Source organism: Hypanus sabinus, chromosome 4 (genome assembly GCF_030144855.1).
Source record: "Hypanus sabinus isolate sHypSab1 chromosome 4, sHypSab1.hap1, whole genome shotgun sequence".
Taxonomy (NCBI): Eukaryota; Metazoa; Chordata; class Chondrichthyes; order Myliobatiformes; family Dasyatidae; genus Hypanus; species Hypanus sabinus.
This window is the reverse complement of record NC_082709.1, coordinates 99421073-99443110: the sequence shown is the minus strand read 5'-3', so window position 1 is coordinate 99443110 and position 22038 is coordinate 99421073. Positions and strand designations below refer to the sequence as shown.

Below are 22038 nucleotides of genomic sequence, written 5' to 3'. Positions count from 1 at the left end.
CTGGTGTTGTCAGTGTCACGAACCCTGCCTGGTGTTGTCAGTGTCACGAACCCTGCCTGGTACTGTCAGTGTCACGAACCCTGCCTGGTACTGTCAGTGTCACGAACCCTGCCTGGTACTGTCAGTGTCACGAACCCTGCCTGGTACTGCCCGTGTCACGAACCCTGCCTGGTGTTGTCAGTGTCACGAACCCTGCCTGGTACTGTCAGTGTCACGAACCCTGCCTGGTACTGTCAGTGTCACGAACCCTGCCTGGTACTGCCCGTGTCACGAACCCTGCCTGGTACTGTCAGTGTCACGAACCCTGCCTGGTACTGCCAGTGTCACGAACCCTGCCTGGTACTGCCAGTGTCACAAACCCTCCCTGGTACTGTCAGTGTCACGAACCCTGCCTGGTACTGCCAGTGTCACGAACCCTCCCTGAGACTGTCAGTGTCACGAACCCTGCCTGGTACTGCCAGTGTCACGAACCCTCCCTGGTACTGTCAGTGTCACGAACCCTGCCTGGTACTGTCAGTGTCACGAAACCTGTCTGGTGTTGTCAGTGTCACGAACCCTGCCTGGTACTGCCAGTGTCACGAACCCTGCCTGGTACTGCCAGTGTCACGAACCCTCCCTGGTACTGTCAGTGTCACGAACCCTGCCTGGTACTGCCAGTGTCACGAACCCTCCCTGGTACTGCCAGTGTCACGAACCCTCCCTGGTACTGTCAGTGTCACGAACCCTGCCTGGTACTGCCAGTGTCACGAACCCTCCCTGGTACTGCCAGTGTCACGAACCCTGCCTGGTACTGCCAGTGTCACGAACCCTCCCTGGTACTGTCAGTGTCACGAACCCTGCCTGGTACTGCCCGTGTCACGAACCCTGCCTGGTACTGTCAGTGTCACGAACCCTGCCTGGTACTGTCAGTGTCACGAACCCTGCCTGGTACTGTCAGTGTCACGAACCCTGCCTGGTGTTGTCAGTGTCACGAACCCTGCCTGGTACTGTCAGTTTCACGAACCCTGCCTGGTGTTGTCAGTGTCACGAACCCTGCCTGGTGTTGTCAGTGTCACGAACCCTGCCTGGTACTGCCCGTGTCACGAACCCTGCCTGGTACTGTCAGTGTCACGAACCCTGCCTGGTGTTGTCAGTGTCACGAACCCTGCCTGGTGTTGTCAGTGTCACGAACCCTGCCTGGTAGTGTCAGTGTCACGAACCCTGCCTGGTACTGTCAGTGTCACGAACCCTGCCTGGTACTGCCAGTGTCACGAACCCTGCCTGGTGTTGTCAGTGTCACGAACCCTGCCTGGTGTTGTCAGTGTCACGAACCCTGCCTGGTACTCCCAGTGTCACGAACCCTGCCTGGTAGTGTCAGTGTCACGAACCCTGCCTGGTACTGTCAGTGTCACGAACCCTGCCGGGTACTGCCAGTGTCACGAACCCTGCCTGGTACTGTCAGTGTCACGAACCCTGCCGGGTACTGCCAGTGTCACGACCCCTGCCTGGTACTGTCAGTGTCACGAACCCTGCCGGGTACTGCCAGTGTCACGAACCCTGCCTGGTACTGCCAGTGTCACGACCCCTGCCTGGTGTTGTCAGTGTCACGAACCCTGCCTGGTACAGTCAGTGTCACGAACCCTGCCTGGTGTTGTCAGTGTCACGAACCCTGCCTGGTACTGTCGGTGTCACGAACCCTGCCTGGTACTGCCCGTGTCACGAACCCTGCCTGGTACTGTCAGAGTCACGAACCCTGCCTGGTACTGTCAGTGTCACGAACCCTGCCTGGTACTGCCAGTGTCACGAACCCTGCCTGGTACTGTCAGTGTCACGAACCCTGCCTGGTACTGCCAGTGTCACGAACCCTGCCTGGTACTGTCAGTGTCACGAACCCTGCCTGGTACTGCCAGTGTCACGAACCCTGCCTGGTACTGTCAGTGTCACGAACCCTGCCTGGTACTGCCCGTGTCACGAACCCTGCCTGGTACTGTCAGTGTCACGAACCCTGCCTGGTACTGTCAGTGTCACGAACCCTGCCTGGTACTGTCAGTGTCACGAACCCTGCCTGGTACTGCCAGTGTCACGAACCCTGCCTGGTACTGTCAGTGTCACGAACCCTCCCTGGTACTGTCAGTGTCACGAACCCTGCCTGGTACTGCCCGTGTCACGAACCCTGCCTGGTACTGTCAGTGTCACGAACCCTGCCTGGTGTTGTCAGTGTCACGAACCCTGCCTGGTGATGTCAGTGTCACGAACCCTGCCTGGTACTGTCATTGTCACGAACCCTGCCTGGTACTGTCAGTGTCACGAAACCTGTCTGGTGTTGTCAGTGTCACGAACCCTGCCTGGTACTGCCAGTGTCACGAACCCTGCCTGGTACTGCCAGTGTCACGAACCCTCCCTGGTACTGTCAGTGTCACGAACCCTGCCTGGTACTGCCAGTGTCACGAACCCTCCCTGGTACTGCCAGTGTCACGAACCCTCCCTGGTACTGTCAGTGTCACGAACCCTGCCTGGTACTGCCAGTGTCACGAACCCTCCCTGGTACTGCCAGTGTCACGAACCCTGCCTGGTACTGCCAGTGTCACGAACCCTCCCTGGTACTGTCAGTGTCACGAACCCTGCCTGGTACTGCCCGTGTCACGAACCCTGCCTGGTACTGTCAGTGTCACGAACCCTGCCTGGTACTGTCAGTGTCACGAACCCTGCCTGGTACTGTCAGTGTCACGAACCCTGCCTGGTGTTGTCAGTGTCACGAACCCTGCCTGGTACTGTCAGTTTCACGAACCCTGCCTGGTGTTGTCAGTGTCACGAACCCTGCCTGGTGTTGTCAGTGTCACGAACCCTGCCTGGTACTGCCCGTGTCACGAACCCTGCCTGGTACTGTCAGTGTCACGAACCCTGCCTGGTGTTGTCAGTGTCACGAACCCTGCCTGGTGTTGTCAGTGTCACGAACCCTGCCTGGTAGTGTCAGTGTCACGAACCCTGCCTGGTACTGTCAGTGTCACGAACCCTGCCTGGTACTGCCAGTGTCACGAACCCTGCCTGGTGTTGTCAGTGTCACGAACCCTGCCTGGTGTTGTCAGTGTCACGAACCCTGCCTGGTACTCCCAGTGTCACGAACCCTGCCTGGTAGTGTCAGTGTCACGAACCCTGCCTGGTACTGTCAGTGTCACGAACCCTGCCGGGTACTGCCAGTGTCACGAACCCTGCCTGGTACTGTCAGTGTCACGAACCCTGCCGGGTACTGCCAGTGTCACGACCCCTGCCTGGTACTGTCAGTGTCACGAACCCTGCCGGGTACTGCCAGTGTCACGAACCCTGCCTGGTACTGCCAGTGTCACGACCCCTGCCTGGTGTTGTCAGTGTCACGAACCCTGCCTGGTACAGTCAGTGTCACGAACCCTGCCTGGTGTTGTCAGTGTCACGAACCCTGCCTGGTACTGTCGGTGTCACGAACCCTGCCTGGTACTGCCCGTGTCACGAACCCTGCCTGGTACTGTCAGAGTCACGAACCCTGCCTGGTACTGTCAGTGTCACGAACCCTGCCTGGTACTGCCAGTGTCACGAACCCTGCCTGGTACTGTCAGTGTCACGAACCCTGCCTGGTACTGCCAGTGTCACGAACCCTGCCTGGTACTGTCAGTGTCACGAACCCTGCCTGGTACTGCCAGTGTCACGAACCCTGCCTGGTACTGTCAGTGTCACGAACCCTGCCTGGTACTGCCCGTGTCACGAACCCTGCCTGGTACTGTCAGTGTCACGAACCCTGCCTGGTACTGTCAGTGTCACGAACCCTGCCTGGTACTGTCAGTGTCACGAACCCTGCCTGGTACTGCCAGTGTCACGAACCCTGCCTGGTACTGTCAGTGTCACGAACCCTCCCTGGTACTGTCAGTGTCACGAACCCTGCCTGGTACTGCCCGTGTCACGAACCCTGCCTGGTACTGTCAGTGTCACGAACCCTGCCTGGTGTTGTCAGTGTCACGAACCCTGCCTGGTGATGTCAGTGTCACGAACCCTGCCTGGTACTGTCATTGTCACGAACCCTGCCTGGTACTGTCAGTGTCACGAACCCTGCCTGGTACTGTCAGTGTCACGAACCCTGCCTGGTACTGCCCGTGTCACGAACCCTGCCTGGTACTGTCATTGTCACGAACCCTGCCTGGTACTGTCAGTGTCACGAACCCTGCCTGGTACTCCCAGTGTCACGAACCCTGCCTGGTACTGCCCGTGTCACGAACCCTGCCTGGTACTGCCAGTGTCACGAACCCTGCCTGGTACTGTCAGTGTCACGAACCCTGCCTGGTACTGTCAGTGTCACGAACCCTCCCTGGTACTGTCAGTGTCACGAACCCTCCCTGGTACTGTCAGTGTCACGAACCCTCCCTGGTACTGTCAGTGTCACGAACCCTCCCTGGTACTGTCAGTGTCACGAACCCTGCCTGGTACTGTCAGTGTCACGAACCCTGCCTGGTACTGCCCGTGTCACGAACCCTGCCTGGTACTGCCAGGGTCACGAACCCTCCCTGGTACTGTCAGTGTCACGAACCCTCCCTGGTACTGTCAGTGTCACGAACCCTGCCTGGTGTTGTCAGTGTCACGAACCCTGCCTGGTACTGTCAGTGTCACGAACCCTGCCTGGTGTTGTCAGTGTCACGAACCCTGCCTGGTACTGCCAGGGTCACGAACCCTGCCTGGTACTGTCAGTGTCACGAACCCTGCCTGGTACTGCCAGTGTCACGAACCCTCCCTGGTACTGTCAGTGTCACGAACCCTGCCTGGTACTGCCCGTGTCACGAACCCTGCCTGGTACTGCCAGTGTCACGAACCCTGCCTGGTACTGTCAGTGTCACGAACCCTGCCTGGTACTGTCCGTGTCACGAACCCTCCCTGGTACTGTCAGTGTCACGAACCCTGCCTGGTACTGCCCGTGTCACGAACCCTGCCTGGTGTTGTCAGTGTCACGAACCCTGCCTGGTACTGCCCGTGTCACGAACCCTCCCTGGTACTGTCAGTGTCACGAACCCTGCCTGGTACTGCCAGTGTCACGAACCCTGCCTGGTACTGTCAGTGTCACGAACCCTGCCTGGTGTTGTCAGTGTCACGAACCCTGCCTGGTACTGCCAGTGTCACGAACCCTGCCTGGTGTTGTCAGTGTCACGAACCCTTCCTGGTACTGCCAGGGTCACGAACCCTGCCTGGTACTGTCAGTGTCACGAACCCTCCCTGGTACTGTCAGTGTCACGAACCCTGCCTGGTACTGTCAGTGTCACGAACCCTGCCTGGTACTGTCAGTGTCACGAACCCTGCCTGGTACTGCCCGTGTCACGAACCCTGCCTGGTACTGCCAGGGTCACGAACCCTGCCTGGTACTGTCAGTGTCACGAACCCTCCCTGGTACTGCCAGTGTCACGAACCGTGTTTGGTACTGCCAGTGTCACGAACCCTGTCTGGTACTGTCAGTGTCACGAACCCTGCCTGGTACTGTCAGTGTCTCGAACCCTCCCTGGTACTGTCAGTGTCACGAACCCTCCCTGGTACTGCCAGTGTCACGAACCCTGCCTGGTACTGCCCGTGTCACGAACCCTGCCTGGTACTGCCAGTGTCACGAACCCTGTCTGGTACTGTCAGTGTCACGAACCCTGCCTGGTACTGTCAGTGTCTCGAACCCTCCCTGGTACTGTCAGTGTCACGAACCCTGCCTGGTACTGCCCGTGTCACGAACCCTGCCTGGTACTGTCAGTGTCACGAACCCTGCCTGGTACTGCCCGTGTCACGAACCCTGCCTGGTACTGCCAGTGTCACGAACCCTGTCTGGTACTGTCAGTGTCACGAACCCTGCCTGGTACTGTCAGTGTCTCGAACCCTCCCTGGTACTGTCAGTGTCACGAACCCTGCCTGGTACTGCCCGTGTCACGAACCCTGCCTGGTACTGCCAGTGTCACGAACCCTGCCTGGTACTGTCAGTGTCACGAACCCTGCCTGGTACTGTCAGTGTCACGAACCCTCCCTGGTACTGTCAGTGTCACGAACCCTGCCTGGTACTGTCAGTGTCACGAACCCTCCCTGGTACTGTCAGTGTCATGAACCCTGCCTGGTACTGCCCGTGTCACGAACCCTGCCTGGTACTGTCAGTGTCACGAACCCTGCCTGGTGTTGTCAGTGTCACGAACCCTGCCTGGTACTGCCCGTGTCACGAACCCTGCCTGGTACTGCCCGTGTCACGAACCCTGCCTGGTACTGTCAGTGTCACGAACCCTGCCTGGTACTGTCAGTGTCACGAACCCTGCCTGGTGTTGTCAGTGTCACGAACCCTGCCTGGTGTTGTCAGTGTCACGAACCCTCCCTGGTACTGTCAGTGTCACGAACCCTCCCTGGTACTGCCAGTGTCACGAACCCTGCCTGGTACTGTCAGTGTCACGAACCCTCCCTGGTACTGTCAGTGTCACGAACCCTGCCTGGTGTTGTCAGTGTCACGAACCCTCCCTGGTACTGTCAGTGTCACGAACCCTCCCTGGTACTGCCAGTGTCACGAACCCTCCCTGGTACTGTCAGTGTCACGAACCCTGCCTGGTGTTGTCAGTGTCACGAACCCTCCCTGGTACTGTCAGTGTCACGAACCCTCCCTGGTACTGCCAGTGTCACGAACCCTGCCTGGTACTGTCAGTGTCACGAACCCTCCCTGGTACTGTCAGTGTCACGAACCCTGCCTGGTACTGTCAGTGTCACGAACCCTGCCTGGTACTGCCCGTGTCACGAACCCTGCCTGGTACTGCCAGTGTCACGAACCCTGCCTGGTACTGTCAGTGTCACGAACCCTGCCTGGTACTGCCCGTGTCACGAACCCTGCCTGGTACTGCCAGTGTCACGAACCCTGCCTGGTACTGTCAGTGTCACGAACCCTGCCTGGTGTTGTCAGTGTCACGAACCCTGCCTGGTACTGCCCGTGTCACGAACCCTGCCTGGTACTGTCAGTGTCACGAACCCTGCCTGGTACTGTCAGTGTCACGAACCCTGCCTGGTACTGTCAGTGTCACGAACCCTGCCTGGTACTGTCAGTGTCACGAACCCTGCCTGGTACTGCCAGTGTCACGAACCCTGCCTGGTGTTGTCAGTGTCACGAACCCTGCCTGGTACTGCCCGTGTCACGAACCCTGCCTGGTACTGCCCGTGTCACGAACCCTGCCTGGTACTGTCAGTGTCACGAACCCTGCCTGGTACTGTCAGTGTCACGAACCCTGCCTGGTGTTGTCAGTGTCACGAACCCTGCCTGGTGTTGTCAGTGTCACGAACCCTGCCTGGTACTGCCAGTGTCACGAACCCTGCCTGGTGTTGTCAGTGTCACGAACCCTGCCTGGTACTGTCAGTGTCACGAACCCTGCCTGGTACTGTCAGTGTCACGAACCCTGTCTGGTACTGTCAGTGTCACGAACCCTGCCTGGTGTTGTCAGTGTCACGAACCCTGCCTGGTACTGTCAGTGTCACGAACCCTGCCTGGTACTGTCAGTGTCACGAACCCTGCCTGGTGTTGTCAGTGTCACGAACCCTGCCTGGTACTGCCCGTGTCACGAACCCTGCCTGGTACTGTCAGTGTCACGAACCCTGCCTGGTGTTGTCAGTGTCACGAACCCTGCCTGGTACTGCCCGTGTCACGAACCCTGCCTGGTGTTGACAGTGTCACGAACCCTGCCTGGTACTGTCAGTGTCACGAACCCTGCCTGGTACTGTCAGTGTCACGAACCCTGCCTGGTGTTGTCAGTGTCACGAACCCTGCCTGGTACTGTCAGTGTCACGAACCCTGCCTGGTGTTGTCAGTGTCACGAACCCTGCCTGGTACTGCCCGTGACACGAACCCTGCCTGGTGTTGTCAGTGTCACGAACCCTGCCTGGTACTGCCCGTGTCACGAACCCTGCCTGGTGTTGTCAGTGTCACGAACCCTGCCTGGTACTGTCAGTGTCACGAAGCCTGCCTGGTACTGTCAGTGTCACGAACCCTGCCTGGTACTGTCAGTGTCACGAACCCTGTCTGGTGTTGTCAGTGTCACGAACCCTGCCTGTTACTGCCCGTGACACGAACCCTGCCTGGTACTGTCAGTGTCACGAACCCTGCCTGGTTCTGCCCGTGTCACGAACCCTGCCTGGTACTGTCAGTGTCACGAACCCTGCCTGGTGTTGTCAGTGTCACGAACCCTGTGCCATTTCCGTGCCTTTATTTAAATCTTCCTCTGCATGTTCAGCGTTGAGCCGTATCCGTTCACAGCTCACTGCCACATTCTCCTAAGCTTACTGGAGGCACCAGCTAACCATATGGCATTTCTCCTGTCTGCAGGGAAATCCAAGAAAGGTATGGATTGCAATCTACCTGGTGTCTGTGGGATGCATCTTCTGGACTGTTTTCTTGCCCTGCTGATCAGAAAAGATGCAGTAGTGTTTGAATCTTCTGCACAAGTCCCCTTGTAGAGGCAGAATGGGTTAAAAAGAAAAGTGCAGGATGAACCTAGCCAGTTTGACAGTATCTCTGCAGAGAGAAATCAATCCAAGCAAGCTCGGAAGGCTGTCAAAGCTACAGCAGGTTTTGTACTTTGGGAGGTCAAATGTGAGGGGAAGGTACACAGTTAATGGCATGCTCTTAATTGATATGCTCTTAATGACAATTGATATTGGCATTTAAAAAGAAATTATATTGTAATTTAAAAAGAAATTGGATAGGTATATGGACAGGAAAGGAATGGAGGGTTATGGGCTGAGTGCAGGTTGGTGGGACTAGGTGAGAGTAAGCATTCGGCACGGACTAGAAGAGTCGAGATGGCCTGTTTCTGTGCTGTAATTGTTATATGGTTATATGCAGAGAGATCTTGCTGAAAATGAGAGGGTAGTAGAGATGGTGTTTTGGCTTCATTGAGTATAAGAGCCAGAAGTCATGTCCATAGGACCATGAGATATAGGAGCAGATTTAGGCCATTTGGCCCATCAAGTCTGCTCTGCCATTTCATCATTGCTGATCCAATATTCCTCTCAGCCCTAATTTCCTGCCTTCTCCCCAGATTCCTTCCCACCCTGACCAATCAAGTATCTATCAGACTCTGCTTGAAATATACATAAAAACTTGGCCACCACAGCTACCTGTGGCAAAGAATTCCACAGATTCACCAGTCTGGCTAAAGAAATCCCTCCTCATCTCCGTTCTAAAAGGACACTCCTCTATTCTGAGGCTGTGGCCTCTGATCTTAGACTCTCCCATCATATGAAACATCCTCTCCACATCCACTCCAGCAAAGTCTTTCACCATTTGATAGGGTTCAATGAGGTCACTCATTCTTCTGAATTCTAGTGAATACTGGCCCAGAGCCATCAAACACTCTTCATATGACAGGCCATTCAATCCTGGAATCATTTTCATGACCCTCCTTTGAACCCTCTCCAGTTCCAGCACAGGCTTTCTAAGATAGTGGCTCAAACCAGCTCACAATACTCCAAATGAGACCTCACCAGTGCTTTACAATATTTCAATATTACATCCCTGCTTTTATATTCTAGTCCTCTTGAAATGAATGCTAAGATTGGATCTGCCTTCCTCACCAGACTCAACCTGCAAATTAACCTTTAGGAGATCCTGGACAAAGACTCCCTAATCCCTTTGTATCTCAGATTTTTCTCTTTTTTCTCCATTTAAAATATTGATAATCCTTTCCTTTCTTCTACCAAAGTGCACGACCATACACCTCCCCACTCTGTATTCCATCTGCCATTTCTTTGCCCATTCTCTAAATCTAAGCCCTTCTGTAGCCTCTCTACTTCTGCAGAAGTGCCTGCCTCACCACCTATCTTCATATCATCTGAAACGAGAAAATCTGCAGATGCTGGAAATCCGAGCAACACACACGAAATGCTGGAGGAACGGCAGCGTCGATGGGAAAGGGTACAGTTGACGTTTCAGGCCGAGACCTTTCAGCAGTCCTTTCAAAGGACCAACCTGATTTTCCCAATCTGCCTGCATTTTGAAGTCCTCCATGACTATTGTAACTTTGCCCTTTTGGCAAGCATTTTCTATCTCGCGTTGTAATTTGTAGGTCAGATCCTCACCACTGTTTGGGGGTGTGTAAACAATACCCATCAGGGTCTTTCTACCCTTGCAGTTCCTTAGCTCTAATCACAATGATTCAACACCTTCCGACCCGATGTCACCTCCAGAGCATGCCAACCCCTTTGCCTTCTTACCTGTCAGTTCAATGCAATGTGTATCCTTGGACATTAAGCTCCAGCCGTAATCTTCTTTCAGTCATGATTCAGTGATGCCGACAACATCATAGCTGCCAATCTGCAACTGTGCTGCAAAGTCATCTCCCTAGTCCCCAGACTGTGTGCATTCAGATACAACACTTTCAGTCCTATGTTCACCCTTGATCAACAGCCTCTCCTCACTACACATTGCCTCTCTGGTAAAGTCTTACCAACGTCTGCCTCCACCACCTGTCCACTAACTGTTGTGGCACTCTGGTTCCCATCCCCCTGCAACTCTAGTTTAAACTCCACCGTGCAGCATCAACAAACCTTCCAGTCTCCCTCCAATTCAAGTGCAAGCTGTCCCTTCTGTACAGGTCCCACCTTCCCTAGAAGAGAGATCAATGATCCAAAAATTTTATGCCCTCCCTCCTGCACCAACTCTTTAGCCATATATTAAATTGTATAGTCTTACCAGTTCTTGCCACACTAGCATGTGGCATGGGTAACAATCCCGAGATACAATCCTGGAGGTCCTGCCTTTTAACTTAATACCTGACTGCCTGAACCTCGTCACTCATCCTACCCATGTCATTGGTACCTACAAGGACCACGACTTCCAGCTGTTCACCCTCTCACTTAAGAATGCTGAGGACTCGATCCGAGATATCCCGGACCCTGGCACCTGGGAGGCAATATACTATCCGGGAATCTCGTTCTTGCCCACAGAACTTCTGTCTGGCCCCCTAACTAACTCATCCCTTATCACCACAGCATACCTCTTCTCCCCTACTCTTCTGAGTCACAAAGCCAGACTCACTGCGGCTTCCCTCTGTTAGGCCATTCCCTCCCCCCGACAGTATCCAAACTGATATATCTGTTGTTGAGGGGGCTGGCCACAGGGGTACTCTTCACTGGCTTCTTAACCCTTTTCCCCTTCCTGACTGTCACCCAGTTTCCTGTGTGCTGCATCTTCAGTGTAACTACCTCTCTCTATGTCCTCTCTATCAACCCTTTAGTCTCCAGAGTGATCCGGTTCATCCACTTTCAGATCCAATTCCTTTACATGGATTGTTAGAAGCCACATCTCCACTATCCTAGCTGAGCAGATGTGAAGAAGAGAATGAAAAACAACTGAGCTTTCTGACTGAAGCTTCTCTTTGTGGAAGCATCAAAGAGCGAAAAGTCACATTGTACATGTCTATAAAACTTTGGTGAGACTGCAGTTGGAGTATTGCAATTCTCATTGCCCCGTTTCAGGAAGGATTGCAATATCTGGAGACAGCTTCAGAAAACGTTTACCAGGATGCTGCCAAGATTAAAGGGAATGAGAAGTTGGAAAAAATTGGGCTGCTTTCTCTGGAGCAAGCAGACACTGTAGTGGTGTTATAGGGCAGTTGGATAGACACATGAATATACAGACATTGTAGTGGTGTTATAGGGCAGTTGGATAGACACACGAATATACAGACATTGTAGTGGTGTTATAGGGCAGTTGGATAGACACATGAATGTACAGACACTGTAGTGGTGTTATAGGGCAGTTGGATAGACACATGAATATACAGACACTGTAGTGGTGTTATAGGGCAGTTGGATAGACACATGAATATACAGACATTGTAGTGGTGTTATAGGGCAGTTGGATAGACACACGAATATACAGACACTGTAGTGGTGTTATAGGGCAGTTGGATAGACACATGAATATACAGACACTGTAGTGGTGTTATAGGGCAGTTGGATAGACACATGAATATACAGACACTGTAGTGGTGTTATAGGGCAGTTGGATAGACACATGAATATACAGACATTGTAGTGGTGTTATAGGGCAGTTGGATAGACACACGAATATACAGACATTGTAGTGGTGTTATAGGGCAGTTGGATAGACACATGAATATACAGACATTGTAGTGGTGTTATAGGGCAGTTGGATAGACACACGAATATACAGACATTGTAGTGGTGTTATAGGGCAGTTGGATAGACACATGAATATACAGACTGTAGTGGTGTTATAGGGCAGTTGGATAGACACACAAATATACAGACACTGTAGTGGTGTTATAGGGCAGTTGGATAGACACACAAATATACAGACACTGTAGTGGTGTTATAGGGCAGTTGGATAGACACACGAATATGCAGACACTGTAGTGGTGTTATAGGGCAGTTGGATAGACACACGAATATACAGACATCGTAGTGGTGTTATAGGGCAGTTGGATAGACACATGAATATACAGACACTGTAGTGGTGTTATAGGGCAGTTGGATAGACACATGAATATACAGACACTGTAGTGGTGTTATAGGGCAGTTGGATAGACACATGAATATACAGACATTGTAGTGGTGTTATAGGGCAGTTGGATAGACACACGAATATACAGACATTGTAGTGGTGTTATAGGGCAGTTGGATAGACACATGAATATACAGACTGTAGTGGTGTTATAGGGCAGTTGGATAGACACACAAATATACAGACACTGTAGTGGTGTTATAGGGCAGTTGGATAGACACACAAATATACAGACACTGTAGTGGTGTTATAGGGCAGTTGGATAGACACACGAATATGCAGACACTGTAGTGGTGTTATAGGGCAGTTGGATAGACACACGAATATACAGACATTGTAGTGGTGTTATAGGGCAGTTGGATAGACAAATGAATATACAGACTGTAGTGGTGTTATAGGGCAGTTGGATAGACACACGAATATACAGACATTGTAGTGGTGTTATAGGGCAGTTGGATAGACACACGAATATACAGACACTGTAGTGGTGTTATAGGGCAGTTGGTTAGACACATGAATATGCAGACATTGTAGTGGTGTTATAGGGCAGTTGGTTAGACACATGAATATACAGACATTGTAGTGGTGTTATAGGGCAGTTGGATAGACACACGAATATGCAGACTGTAGTGGTGTTATAGGGCAGTTGGATAGACACACGAATATGCAGACACTGTAGTGGTGTTATAGGGCAGTTGGTTAGACACATGAATATACAGACACTGTAGTGGTGTTATAGGGCAGTTGGTTAGACACACGAATATACAGACACTGTAGTGGTGTTATAGGGCAGTTGGTTAGACACATGAATATACAGACTGTAGTGGTGTTATAGGGCAGTTGGATAGACACACGAATATACAGACTGTAGTGGTGTTATAGGGCAGTTGGATAGACACACGAATATACAGACATTGTAGTGGTGTTATAGGGCAGTTGGATAGACACATGAATATACAGACACTGTAGTGGTGTTATAGGGCAGTTGGATAGACACATGAATATACAGACTGTAGTGGTGTTATAGGGCAGTTGGATAGACACACGAATATACAGACACTGTAGTGGTGTTATAGGGCAGTTGGATAGACACATGAATATGCAGACATTGTAGTGGTGTTATAGGGCAGTTGGTTAGACACATGAATATACAGACACTGTAGTGGTGTTATAGGGCAGTTGGATAGACACACGAATATGCAGACTGTAGTGGTGTTATAGGGCAGTTGGATAGACACACGAATATGCAGACACTGTAGTGGTGTTATAGGGCAGTTGGATAGACACACGAATATGCAGACACTGTAGTGGTGTTATAGGGCAGTTGGATAGACACACGAATATGCAGACACTGTAGTGGTGTTATAGGGCAGTTGGATAGACACACGAATATACAGACTGTAGTGGTGTTATAGGGCAGTTGGATAGACACACGAATATGCAGACTGTAGTGGTGTTATAGGGCAGTTGGATAGACACACGAATATACAGACTGTAGTGGTGTTATAGGGCAGTTGGATAGACACATGAATATACAGACTGTAGTGGTGTTATAGGGCAGTTGGATAGACACACGAATATACAGACTGTAGTGGTGTTATAGGGCAGTTGGATAGACACACGAATATACAGACTGTAGTGGTGTTATAGGGCAGTTGGATAGACACACGAATATACAGACTGTAGTGGTGTTATAGGGCAGTTGGATAGACACATGAATATACAGACACTGTAGTGGTGTTATAGGGCAGTTGGATAGACACACGAATATACAGACACTGTAGTGGTGTTATAGGGCAGTTGGATAGACACACGAATATACAGACTGTAGTGGTGTTATAGGGCAGTTGGATAGACACATGAATATACAGACACTGTAGTGGTGTTATAGGGCAGTTGGATAGACACACGAATATACAGACTGTAGTGGTGTTATAGGGCAGTTGGATAGACACACGAATATACAGACACTGTAGTGGTGTTATAGGGCAGTTGGATAGACACACGAATATACAGACTGTAGTGGTGTTATAGGGCAGTTGGATAGACACATGAATATACAGACACTGTAGTGGTGTTATAGGGCAGTTGGTTAGACACATGAATATACAGACACTGTAGTGGTGTTATAGGGCATTTGGATAGACACATGAATATACAGACGTTGTAGTGGTGTTATAGGGCAGTTGGATAGACACATGAATATGCAGACTGTAGTGGTGTTATAGGGCAGTTGGATAGACACATGAATATACAGACACTGTAGTGGTGTTATAGGGCAGTTGGTTAGACACATGAATATACAGACACTATAGTGGTGTTATAGGGCAGTTGGATAGACACATCAATATGCAGACACTGTAGTGGTGTTATAGGGCAGTTGGATAGACACACAAATATACAGACACTGTAGTGGTGTTATAGGGCAGTTGGATAGACACATGAATATACAGACACTGTAGTGGTGTTATAGGGCAGTTGGATAGACACATGAATATACAGACACTGTAGTGGTGTTATAGGGCAGTTGGATAAACACATGAATATACAGACACTGTAGTGGTGTTATAGGGCAGTTGGATAAACACATGAATATACAGACACTGTAGTGGTGTTATAGGGCAGTTGGATAGACACACAAATATACAGACACTGTAGTGGTGTTATAGGGCAGTTGGATAGACACTTTAATATACAGACACTGTAGTGGTGTTATAGGGCAGTTGGATAGACACATGAATATACAGACACTGTAGTGGTGTTATAGGGCAGTTGGATAGACACATGAATATACAGACACTGTAGTGGTGTTATAGGGCAGTTGGATAGACTCACGAATATACAGACACTGTAGTGGTATTATAGGGCAGTTGGATAGACACATGAATATACAGACACTGTAGTGGTGTTATAGGGCAGTTGGATAGACACATGAATATACAGACACTGTAGTGGTGTTATAGGGCAGTTGGATAGACACACAAATATACAGACACTGTAGTGGTGTTATAGGGCAGTTGGATAAACACATGAATATACAGACACTGTAGTGGTGTTATAGGGCAGTTGGATAGACACATGAATATACAGACACTGTAGTGGTGTTATAGGGCAGTTGGATAGACACACGAATATACAGACACTGTAGTGGTGTTATAGGGCAGTTGGATAGACACACGAATATACAGACACTGTAGTGGTGTTATAGGGCAGTTGGATAGACACACGAATATACAGACACTGTAGTGGTGTTATAGGGCAGTTGGATAGACACACGAATATACAGACACTGTAGTGGTGTTATAGGGCAGTTGGATAGACACATGAATATACAGACACTGTAGTGGTGTTATAGGGCAGTTGGATAGACACAGGAATATACAGACACTGTAGTGGTGTTATAGGGCAGTTGGATAGACACACGAATATACAGACACTGTAGTGGTGTTATAGGGCAGTTGGATAGACACACGAATATACAGACACTGTAGTGGTGTTATAGGGCAGTTGGATAGACACACGAATATACAGACACTGTAGTGGTGTTATAGGGCAGTTGGATAGACACACAAATATACAGACACTGTAGTGGTGTTATAGGGCAGTTGGATAGACACACGAATATACAGACATTGTAGTGGTGTTATAGGGCAGTTGGATAGACACACGAATATACAGACACTGTAGTGGTGTTATAGGGCAGTTGGATAGACACATGAATAGACAGACACTGTAGTGGTGTTATAGGGCAGTTGGATAGACACATGAATATACAGACTGTAGTGGTGTTATAGGGCAGTTGGATAGACACATGAATATACAGACACTGTAGTGGTGTTATAGGGCAGTTGGATAGACACATGAATATACAGACACTGTAGTGGTGTTATAGGGCAGTTGGATAGACACACGAATATACAGACTGTAGTGGTGTTATAGGGCAGTTGGATAGACACACGAATATACAGACACTGTAGTGGTGTTATAGGGCAGTTGGATAGACACATGAATATACAGACACTGTAGTGGTGTTATAGGGCAGTTGGATAGACACATGAATAGACAGACACTGTAGTGGTGTTATAGGGCAGTTGGATAGACACACGAATATACAGACACTGTAGTGGTGTTATAGGGCAGTTGGATAGACACATGAATAGACAGACACTGTAGTGGTGTTATAGGGCAGTTGGATAGACACATGAATATACAGACACTGTAGTGGTGTTATAGGGCAGTTGGATAGACACATGAATAGACAGACACTGTAGTGGTGTTATAGGGCAGTTGGATAGACACACGAATATACAGACACTGTAGTGGTGTTATAGGGCAGTTGGTTAGACACAGGAATATACAGACTGTAGTGGTGTTATAGGGCAGTTGGATAGACACATGAATATACAGACACTGTAGTGGTGTTATAGGGCAGTTGGATAGACACATGAATATACAGACACTGTAGTGGTGTTATAGGGCAGTTGGATAGACACACGAATATACAGACACTGTAGTGGTGTTATAGGGCAGTTGGATAGACACACGAATATACAGACACTGTAGTGGTGTTATAGGGCAGTTGGTTAGACACAGGAATATACAGACTGTAGTGGTGTTATAGGGCAGTTGGATAGACACATGAATATACAGACACTGTAGTGGTGTTATAGGGCAGTTGGATAGACACATGAATATACAGACACTGTAGTGGTGTTATAGGGCAGTTGGATAGACACACGAATATACAGACACTGTAGTGGTATTATAGGGCAGTTGGATAGACACACGAATATACAGACACTGTAGTGGTGTTATAGGGCAGTTGGATAGACACACGAATATACAGACACTGTAGTGGTGTTATAGGGCAGTTGGTTAGACACAGGAATATACAGACTGTAGTGGTGTTATAGGGCAGTTGGATAGACACATGAATATACAGACACTGTAGTGGTGTTATAGGGCAGTTGGATAGACACAGGAATATACAGACACTGTAGTGGTGTTATAGGGCAGTTGGATAGACACACGAATATACAGACACTGTAGTGGTGTTATAGGGCAGTTGGATAGACACACGAATATACAGACACTGTAGTGGTGTTATAGGGCAGTTGGTTAGACACATGAATATACAGACACTGTAGTGGTGTTATAGGGCAGTTGGTTAGACACATGAATATACAGACACTGTAGTGGTGTTATAGGGCAGTTGGATAGACACATGAATATACAGACACTGTAGTGGTGTTATAGGGCAGTTGGATAGACACGTGAATATACAGACACTGTAGTGGTGTTATAGGGCAGTTGGATAGACACATGAATATACAGACACTGTAGTGGTGTTATAGGGCAGTTGGATAGACACATGAATATACAGACACTGTAGTGGTGTTATAGGGCAGTTGGATAGACACATGAATATACAGACACTGTAGTGGTGTTATAGGGCAGTTGGATAGACACATGAATATACAGACACTGTAGTGGTGTTATAGGGCAGTTGGATAGACACATGAATATGCAGACACTGTAGTGGTGTTATAGGGCAGTTGGATAGACACATGAATATACAGACATTGTAGTGGTGTTATAGGGCAGTTGGATAGACACACGAATATACAGACACTGTAGTGGTGTTATAGGGCAGTTGGTTAGACACACGAATATACAGACACTGTAGTGGTGTTATAGGGCAGTTGGATAGACACACGAATATACAGACACTGTAGTGGTGTTATAGGGCAGTTGGTTAGACACACGAATATACAGACACTGTAGTGGTGTTATAGGGCAGTTGGTTAGACACACGAATATGCAGACATTGTAGTGGTGTTATAGGGCAGTTGGTTAGACACATGAATATACAGACACTGTAGTGGTGTTATAGGGCAGTTGGTTAGACACACGAATATACAGACACTGTAGTGGTGTTATAGGGCAGTTGGTTAGACACACGAATATACAGACACTGTAGTGGTGTTATAGGGCAGTTGGTTAGACACATGAATATATAGACTGTAGTGGTGTTATAGGGCAGTTGGTTAGACACATGAATATACAGACTGTAGTGGTGTTATAGGGCAGTTGGTTAGACACATGAATATACAGACATTGTAGTGGTGTTATAGGGCAGTTGGATAGACACATGAATATACAGACACTGTAGTGGTGTTATAGGGTAGTTGGTTAGACACATGAATATACAGACATTGTAGTGGTGTTATAGGGCAGTTGGATAGACACATGAATATACAGACTGTAGTGGTGTTATAGGGCAGTTGGATAAACATGAATATACAGACTGTAGTGGTGTTATAGGGCAGTTGGATAGACACATGAATATACAGACTGTAGTGGTGTTATAGGGCAGTTGGATAAACACATGAATATACAGACTGTAGTGGTGTTATAGGGCAGTTGGATAGACACATGAATATACAGACACTGTAGTGGTGTTATAGGGTAGTTGGATAGACACACGAATATACAGACACTGTAGTGGTGTTATAGGGCAGTTGGATAGACACATGAATATACAGACTGTAGTGGTGTTATAGGGCAGTTGGATAGACACACGAATATACAGACATTGTAGTGGTGTTATAGGGCAGTTGGATAGGCACACGAATATACAGACATTGTAGTGGTGTTATAGGGCAGTTGGATAGACACACGAATATACAGACACTGTAGTGGTGTTATAGGGCAGTTGGATAGACACATGAATATACAGACTGTAGTGGTGTTATAGGGCAGTTGGATAGACACACGAATATACAGACACTATAGTGGTGTTATAGGGCAGTTGGATAGACACATCAATATGCAGACACTGTAGTGGTGTTATAGGGCAGTTGGATAGACACATGAATATACAGACACTGTAGTGGTGTTATAGGGCAGTTGGATAGACACACGAATATACAGACATTGTAGTGGTGTTATAGGGCAGTTGGATAGACACACAAATATACAGACACTGTAGTGGTGTTATAGGGCAGTTGGATAGACACATGAATATACAGACACTGTAGTGGTGTTATAGGGCAGTTGGATAGACACACGAATATACAGACATTGTAGTGGTGTTATAGGGCAGTTGGATAGACACATGAATATACAGACACTGTAGTGGTGTTATAGGGCAGTTGGATAGACACATGAATATACAGACACTGTAGTGGTGTTATAGGGCAGTTGGATAGACACACGAATATACAGACATTGTAGTGGTGTTATAGGGCAGTTGGATAGACACACGAATATACAGACACTGTAGTGGTATTATAGGGCAGTTGGATAGACACATGAATATACAGACATTGTAGTGGTGTTATAGGGCAGTTGGATAGACACACAAATATACAGACACTGTAGTGGTGTTATAGGGCAGTTGGATAGACACACGAATATACAGACACTGTAGTGGTATTATAGGGCAGTTGGATAGACACACGAATATACAGACACTGTAGTGGTGTTATAGGGCAGTTGGATAGACACACGAATATACAGACTGTAGTGGTGTTATAGGGCAGTTGGATAGACACACGAATATACAGACTGTAGTGGTGTTATAGGGCAGTTGGATAGACACACGAATATACAGACTGTAGTGGTGTTATAGGGCAGTTGGATAGACACACGAATATACAGACTGTAGTGGTGTTATAGGGCAGTTGGATAGACACACAAATATACAGACTGTAGTGGTGTTATAGGGCAGTTGGATAGACACACAAATATACAGACACTGTAGTGGTGTTATAGGGCAGTTGGATAGACACATGAATATACAGACTGTAGTGGTGTTATAGGGCAGTTGGATAGACACACGAATATACAGACACTGTAGTGGTGTTATAGGGCAGTTGGATAGACACATGAATATACAGACACTGTAGTGGTGTTATAGGGCAGTTGGATAGACACACGAATATACAGACACTGTAGTGGTGTTATAGGGCAGTTGGATAGACACACGAATATGCAGACACTGTAGTGGTGTTATAGGGCAGTTGGATAGACACACGAATATACAGACTGTAGTGGTGTTATGGGGCAGTTGGTTAGACACATGAATATGCAGACTGTAGTGGTGTTATAGGGCAGTTGGATAGACACACGAATATGCAGACATTGTAGTGGTGTTATAGGGCAGTTGGTTAGGCACACGAATATGCAGACATTGTAGTGGTGTTATAGGGCAGTTGGTTAGACACATGAATATGCAGACTGTAGTGGTGTTATAGGGCAGTTGGATAGACACACGAATATGCAGACATTGTAGTGGTGTTATAGGGCAGTTGGTTAGGCACATGAATATGCAGCAAATGGAGGGATATGGATTGTGTGCAGGCAGAAGGGATTTTGTTTAATTTGGTTTGGATATTGTGGTCAAGAGGGCCTGTTCTGTGCTATGTTCTTTTGTAACCAGTGTTACAGGAGTGTTTATAATTTTCAAAGTGGATCTAGGGAGAGGAGGACAGAATTAAACAGAGGTAAATTGATGATCAGGTGAATACTGATTATTAGTGAGGCATTTTGCCGAAACAGGGTTTGGAATTGGAATTGGGTTAATATGAGTGAAAAGTTTGCATTGTATACTGTTCATCATTGAGGTAGAAAAAGGTAAACCAATAACAATGCAGAATAAAGTGCAACAGCTCCAGGGAAAATCCTATGAAGGTGAATGGTGAGCTGCACAAATGAGGTAGGTTGTGAGGTCAGGGGTGCATCTTACAGCCATTTAATAGTCTTATACCAGTGGGGTTGAAGCTATCCTGGAGCCCAGTGCAACATGCTTTAAGGCTTTTATATCTGAAGTGTGAAAATGGAAAATCAAAATGAGTTTTTCATCAGGTACATGCACAAATCGAGTGAAATAAAGGTACATTGAAAAACTTACAGTAGAATAAAGACGCATAAATACAGGCAACACACAATATCGATTGTCAGACAGGTACAGACAATATCAATCACACATGTACACACAATATCAATCATCGCACATGGACCAACAACACACAATATCAATAATCACACAGGTACAGACAACACACAATATCAATCATCACACAGATACAGACAACACACAATATCAATCATCACACTGGTACAGACAACACACAATATCAATCATCGCACATGGACCAACAACACACAATATCAATAATCACACAAGTACAGACAACACACAATATCAATAATCACACAGATACAGACAACACACAATATCAATCATCACACTGGTACAGACAACACACAATATCAATCGTCACACTGGTGCAGATAATACACAATATCAAATGTCACACACATACAGACAACACACAATATCAATCATCACACTGGTACAGACAACACACAATATCAATCGTCACACAATTTCTATAATCACACAGGTACAGACAACACACAAAATCATCACACAATATCAATCATCACACTGGTACAGATAACACACAATATCAAACGTCACACACATACAGACAACACACAATATCAATTGGGATACA

At 48.3% G+C, this 22038-nt stretch overlaps 1 protein-coding gene across 3 annotated transcripts in view; it reads left to right on the top strand.

The window, feature by feature from the left end:
- Window positions 1–22038, top strand: part of LOC132393023 (pleckstrin homology-like domain family B member 2) — a 414321-nt gene that overhangs the window by 322933 nt on the left and 69350 nt on the right. The gene's annotated exons all lie outside the window — the stretch shown is intronic.